The sequence below is a fragment of the Zea mays genome, chromosome 5, assembly GCF_902167145.1.
Source record: "Zea mays cultivar B73 chromosome 5, Zm-B73-REFERENCE-NAM-5.0, whole genome shotgun sequence".
Taxonomy (NCBI): Eukaryota; Viridiplantae; Streptophyta; class Magnoliopsida; order Poales; family Poaceae; genus Zea; species Zea mays.
The window spans coordinates 169,459,794-169,466,608 of record NC_050100.1 but is presented as its reverse complement, the minus strand read 5'-3'; the positions used below and the strand labels follow the sequence as shown (position 1 = coordinate 169,466,608).

At 39.5% G+C, this 6,815-nt stretch overlaps 1 long non-coding RNA gene across 1 annotated transcript; it reads left to right on the top strand.

Moving 5' to 3' along the window:
- The first annotated feature begins 902 nt into the window (after positions 1–902).
- Positions 903–1,267, top strand: LOC103627206 (uncharacterized). The gene is made up of 3 exons (XR_553476.2): positions 903–1,013; positions 1,088–1,163; positions 1,248–1,267. It is a non-coding gene; the product is annotated as an uncharacterized lncRNA (long non-coding RNA).
- Positions 1,268–6,815: the final 5,548 nt, after the last annotated feature.

Here is a 6,815-nt window from a genome sequence, read left to right as displayed (position 1 = left end):
AGCCAAAAAAATCGGTGGTAACCGCAATAGTTCGAGAAGGTATTATAATTTTCGTAGTTCTGTATGGATCAATTTGTATTTTTTTTGTAATAACTAATTTTAGTTTTATCTCACGACTGGTTGCTCCTAGACTATATTTGCACGCAAGGTGATCTTGCCCTCATCAATTTTATTAAGGAAATCCCTTGTGAACCGAGGGTAGAAGTCGTGCTTATTGATGATGCCTTTGTTGAAAGGAAGTGGATGGAGTGTTTATTTCAGCCGAACACATATTTAGGTGACGAGGTAATCCATGCTTAGTTTCTATATTTGGCAACCTTGTTGTGTATAAGTTTTTTTACTCATCCTGGTAATTTTAACCACAACTTACACACTTGTAGGTTATATACTGTTACATAAATTTGATAAAAGCTCAAAAGAATTTAAAGTGCCGATCTGGAGGTCGCGTTCACATAGAAAATGCTTTCCAGTTTAATTTCTTGAAGCGAGATGGTGATGTTGAAATTAAAACAGAGGAGCTATATCCAATTAAAGACATGGCACAAATATGTAGCGCTGAACGAAGGGTGTTACTTTACCTAGACCATGACATGGTACAAATGAGTTTGTAATCTGAACAGTTAGTGTTTACATGTATTTTATTCTTAAGCAAGTATTTATAACTGTTTTGTAGGTGTTTATTCCAATAAACATCCGAGAGACGCACTGGTATCTTGCCGTGATCCATGCAAGAAATATGGAGATACAAGTGCTCGATTCACTTGGTACTTCACAAGACCGTAAAGACCTCACTGACTCTGTGAGTATGCACAAACTAAACAATTATGAATTCAATATTAACGTATCTCAATCTCTAAGTTTGTTTTACAATATATAAAGATTAAAGGACTACAAAGACAAATTGATATGATATCTCAACGTAAGGAGTTAAAAGACCACAGGTGGCCAGACCTCCAAGTTGCTTCTTGGCCGCTCAGAGAAATAGACATGGGATATGCAAAGCAGACAGATAGGTATGCCCTAAAATATTCTTTACCAATTTCTTTGTTCATACTAATCTTTATGTTGATATTAATGTATATTGTAGCTCTTCATGTGGCCTCTTTCTTTTGAACTATATCGAATACTGGACAGGGGATGAACTGTCTGACAGTTTTACCCAGGTATATTATTACTACTATGACATATATACACATCTACATTCAGTGTTACATATATAATGCTAAATAATTGTTTCTTATTTGTAGGATGACATGTCACACTTTAGGAAAAAATGGCTGCTATATTACTATCTTCAGACCTGAATAAGAGAAGGGGGTGTCTGTTATACAAAAATGAAAAAGAAGTTGACTCTGGAAGCCCATCAGATGTTGAGATATTAGAAAAACCAACAGATTCTAATAAGAGGAAACTACTTCACGTGCTTGATGATAGCGAAGTAGTGTATGAAGATGAGGAAGGCCCTATTACTCAAGCAGACTTACAAAGGTGGTTTGTTGATGATTGGGATAAAAGAGCTCCTGTAAAAGTCTCTACCGATGGGTGCACCAATGACTTTTTAATGGTTGGTCTTTCCACAAAGGACATGCATGTGACCAAAGCCGATTCAATAGATGTTTTATGTGATTATATCATGGCAATAGAAGACGATACGACACTAGAGTAAGTGCTCATTGATTTATCTATTTTATGTATATCAACTACTTAGATTCTTGATATAGACTTTCGTCATGCTACATTATAGGATGACATGGGTGCGAAGTTTCAATCCTTTTAAGATAGAAATATCTATCAAAGACCTGCAAAACATATTAACGATAAATCAAGATATGATTCTAAGATGTTTTGACATGGCTGTTCGGCTGCTTGCCAATAAAGAGTCACGTAGGCCGAAAGAAGAAATCATAAATAATAGAAAGCATTATATGGACATGCATTTTTGGGTAAGTTTGTTTTCAATCATTAATGTATTAATATATAGTATCTGCATCTAATCCTCATGTGGACATGTATATATACTGTCCAGAGAATGGTTGGTTTTGGTAAACTTCCAAAGTACCATCAGTATCCTACAACAGAAGAGTTAGCCAAAACACTCGATTGTTGCCCATCAATGAATTATTATATCACAGGTTGTAGATATGTAAGTATGTGTTCATTTCGAATGTATTTATAAAGGACACTTCTGTTGTAGGATCCTAATGACTGATATTTTGCAGGTTGTATGCCATGGAAATTCAATGGATGTCATGCCCTTTTCGTAATAGATCATGTTAAAAACATGTGACTTTTATCGACTTTACACCGACTCAAGATTGGTGTAAACACATGCCATACAAGAGGTTCGCGGAAGCGATTATCATGGCCTCAAAAAATATAAGATTGCTTATAGCAAGAAACGTTCTGGATGGGCGGAGGATATCTTTAAGTGGGAACATACAATTCAGACCGGTGTTCCAATTGACTTAAGAGGGTATTTTCTTTGTACCACCTTCTCAGCAGTTTAAAAATTTTTCTATGATAATCATTGTATAAAACATTGTTGCCCAAACATTATTCTATAGGTTTAATACCAGCTACCTCGTTCTACAAGCTATGGCCATGTGGGGGAATGACAAACGAATGAAATTTGTTGGGGTGAGTGTAGTACGTTTGTTTTATGTTCAAAACATACATTCCAGCTATCTCGTTCTACAAGATAATATGTTTTGTTCTCTTATGTCTTTGTCTATAGGATGCAAAGATTCTTCGAAGGAACTTTGTGATTGATCTATTAAGTTATGAGGACAATTCGTGCCGATATGCCATCCCTGCAAACATACAACAGAGACTTATCGATATCGCTAAAAAAGATTAGCTGATTAGTGTACAGTTGTCGACACATTTGTCTGTAATTAAAAATTTTAAATTAACTTTTTAGAAATAATTTATGTGATATTCATAATGTTTTCCACACGTATTTTGCATATTATAGTGATGTTTGTCGTTCCGTATCAATGTTTCATACAAATCTTTATATTCCGTCGCAATGCACGGGCACATATCTATAACAATATAACACACATATGTACATAAGTTATTGTGTTATTATACAGTTCCGTTGCAATGCATGGGCACTCACCTAGTTTAATTATGATTTTATTTGCATGCATACTAGGTCAATCACATGGTAGGAATGCTCGCTTTCAATTCATATTCTTGAGCAAACCTACATGGTTTAAAATGTTTTAAGCACGACACATAGCTTATTCAACATTCCTAAGTAAATGATATTCCAATTGATATTTTCATGTGACATATCCTACAATTGATATCCTTTAATGCTTCAATTGGTATCATTTAACTTATATGTGCCAAAGCTCGGATTATAGATAATTTGCCCCTCTTGATCGCAAAATCAAAGTCCATGTCTCCTACAAATATTCAAAACTTGTATGCACACTTCTAGGGGGAGGTTACTCTAAAATCTAAGTCTTTGAGACTAATGCATGTTTTCAAGTCTATTATGTGCAGTAGTCTCATTGAAGGAAAATGAAGTCCCGGAGAAAGACAATAACCTTCCACTGCAAAACTACATGAATCTTCAATTGGTTCCATAAGTGGTTCCATTCAACAATCGATATCATTTACATGTCTTCTCTAGACTTTGATTAGACTATATTTCATATCTTTTACCTCCCATGTTATAAATGCATATGTTGTCAAAATATATCTTTTACCTATGCATAGGGGGAGTTAGTCTAATCAATCATGACTTGCACCTCTCTTTCTCATGTGCTTTTTCCTAAGTAGAGGATCTCCACCAGGGAGAGTATTTCTTCATCTATGACAAAGGGATAGAATATTCTTTCAAAAGGGAGAACACTCTTTTAGGGGTAGTAATCTTTTAGAACTTCAATTGGTAAATCTTTTAGAGGACAAGTCCTATTTGCTTCCTATATGCTTTTAATGTCTTCCTTTTCGGTGGTTGATGCCAAAGGGGAGAAGTTTTAGGGTCCAAAGCAATGAAAAATATATCAAACACCACCCATTTTCAAAATTTAAAATCTTTATCTTACAAGTGGTTTTGGTCTTTCAAGAATCTTTGGTCTAAAATAGGAAGTAAATGAATTATGGAGTTAGGGGGAGGCTTAAGTCCATAATCTCACTTTGAGGGGGCATTCATGCATCCTAGCAAGTAGATTGCATATTTTCATTAAAATGTTTGCTATATTTGCTTGCTTTGGTTGTGTTGTCATCAATCACCAAAAGGGGGAGATTCTAAGGAAAATGGACCCTGGACCATTTGGCTAAGTGATTTTGGTGTTTGATGTTCAACATAACCTATGGACTAATATGTTTGCTAGTGTCTATGTTTGTAGTTCATAGGATGCTAAATTAACTTGGACTAAGGCATTGAGGAAGCAACACCTCAAAAGAAGACATTAAGAAGACTATAATTGAAGATCAACAAGTATCAAGCAAAGTCCAAGAAATGAAGAAAAGTGTTGCCACTGGTGGACCGTCCGGTTGAGAACACCGGACTGTCCGGTGCACCAGGGAACAGTAGCCCAACAGCTAGTTCCTGGTGGCACTGTGGAGGAGAGCCCGAACTGTCCGGTGTGACACCGGACTGTCTGGTGCAAGGCTGACAGCGCCAACGGTCACCTTATAGATCCAACAACTAGTGACGCACCGGACAGGGCACCGGACTATCCGATGCCCACCACTGGATTGTTTGATGTGTCGCACAGAGCTACAACTTTCCTCCAACGGCTATATTTGTGTTGGTGCCTATATATACTTCACCCAACCGGCCATTTGAAGGTATGGGAGCCCAAATAACATACCAAGGTATATTGTAGACATTTCCAAGTGCTCAAACACCCAAGTGCTTAATAGTATCACTAGGTGATTAGCGTAGGTGCTTTGCGAAGTGCTTAGGTTAGTTAGACCGCATTAGCGCTTGCTCTAGGTGAATCCTAGTTAGTTGAGTGAGTTTAGAAAAATGACACAAACCCTTTGCTCTTGCGCGAGCCGTTGTAATTGTATCGAGTGGGGCGAGAGTTTTGCGAGACCATGACAACCGTGTTTGTGTCGGCTGCCACCATGTTCCGGAGGGAACGAGGCCCGCGGAGTTTTTGACCAGAAGAACGATAGTGGAGACGATGGGGAGCGTCTGAGAGGAGCTGGAAGCGGAGCACCACTTGCATGTGGAGAGTTACTCGACCGAGGTGCTTGGCCCTCGCGTGGGCTTCCCTTTGCGTAGGGGCACCAACGAGGATTAGTCGGGACCTTGCGTGGTTCCGGATACCTCTGTAAAAATACCGATGTCATCCATGAGAGTTTGCATCTCTACCTCACTCTTTACCTTCCGCATTTACATTAAGTATTTAAGTTTCAATCTTGTCTTGTTGGTTAGATTATCTAGATTGAAACTTAGCCTTTGCGATAGAGATAGCAACACTTAGACAAAACCTAGTTTGCCCATTCTAGATTATTTATTTGCATAGGTTTTGCTTCTAGGGATTTATTTGTGGCCGAGTTTAGAGAGAATTTTTAGAAGTCCTAATTCACCCCTCTTAGGCGTCACCGTTTCCTTCAATACCCTACATCCACTGTGAGTTGTATGCTTGAGAACTTGGGGGTCATCGGTCTGAGTGTGAATCGACCTCCCCTACTACAGAGCAAGTGCTCTCCCTTTTATAATCCAAGGGAGGCACGTTACAAGGGAGTTTAGGCCCTGACAGGTGGACCTAAGAGAGTTTACAATATGGAACAGGAAACACAAGATAGAGCTGACAACGCTAGATCCTCCTAAGTGTGTATCCTTTCTTGGTCATCATGCAGGCTCCTGACATCCTATCCTCTTGCTTCGTCTTAATCGGAGTACACCTGCTGCCCTTGTTGTAGGTTGCGACATAGCCTGATACGCAACCGTGCGTAGGTGTGGGTGGCGTCGTTGTGTCTCCTCCTCCCGTCTCTTCATGCCTCAGTAATGCACATAGAATAGTGGAAGTCATAATGAAAGGTGCCCAAATGGCGCATTGGGTCAATGCCCTTACCTCGGTAACGTGCGGGTAACAATAAAATTCACACGTTGCAGGTCTGGCATGCCGTGTGCATATCATGCTAGGGATACGCTACCCATCACTGGTGCGGGCAAGTATGCATCCCATCCTCACTCAATGCTGGCAGGCCCTATGTTAGAGGCTTTCATGAGGCATCATCTGGTGGCTTATTCCAGGTGCGTCTGGCCACGCGTCGGCACCGAAGCTCTTCTAGGACAAGGTGTCACACCCGGTTTTAGAAGGCAAACCGAATGCGAACCATATACGTGCCAGGATCAGCAATTCACATACACAACAGTTACATAACTGGACATCATCACACAGTGCTCAAATAATAGCAAAAAATAAGGTAATAGTTGATTACATCATGATATCCGAGACATCCACATAGTCTTTAACAATTATTAAAGTGCAGAAAAGAAACATAGATACACACAGCCTTCATAGGCAGCCAACTGGGGGTTTGCCGCTAACCCACGCCTAGAACTCATCATACTCTTGGAACTCCTGGAAGTCCTCCTCCACGACTTCATCTTCTCCTAAGCAGTGGTTGCAACGTGGACAACCTGGCGGGGGTGGGTTTGGTGTGTAAAGCAAGGGTGAGTACACATCAACATACCCAACAATTGTCCCGTTTGGCTGTAGTGGACTAGCTTTATGTGGGGTTAAGTCAAGTAATTGCTTTTAGTTGGCCAGGTTATTATTACTAGTAGAAAGCCAGGTTTTAGCATTAACCCAAGTTATTAACCCAAAGTATCCTTTCCA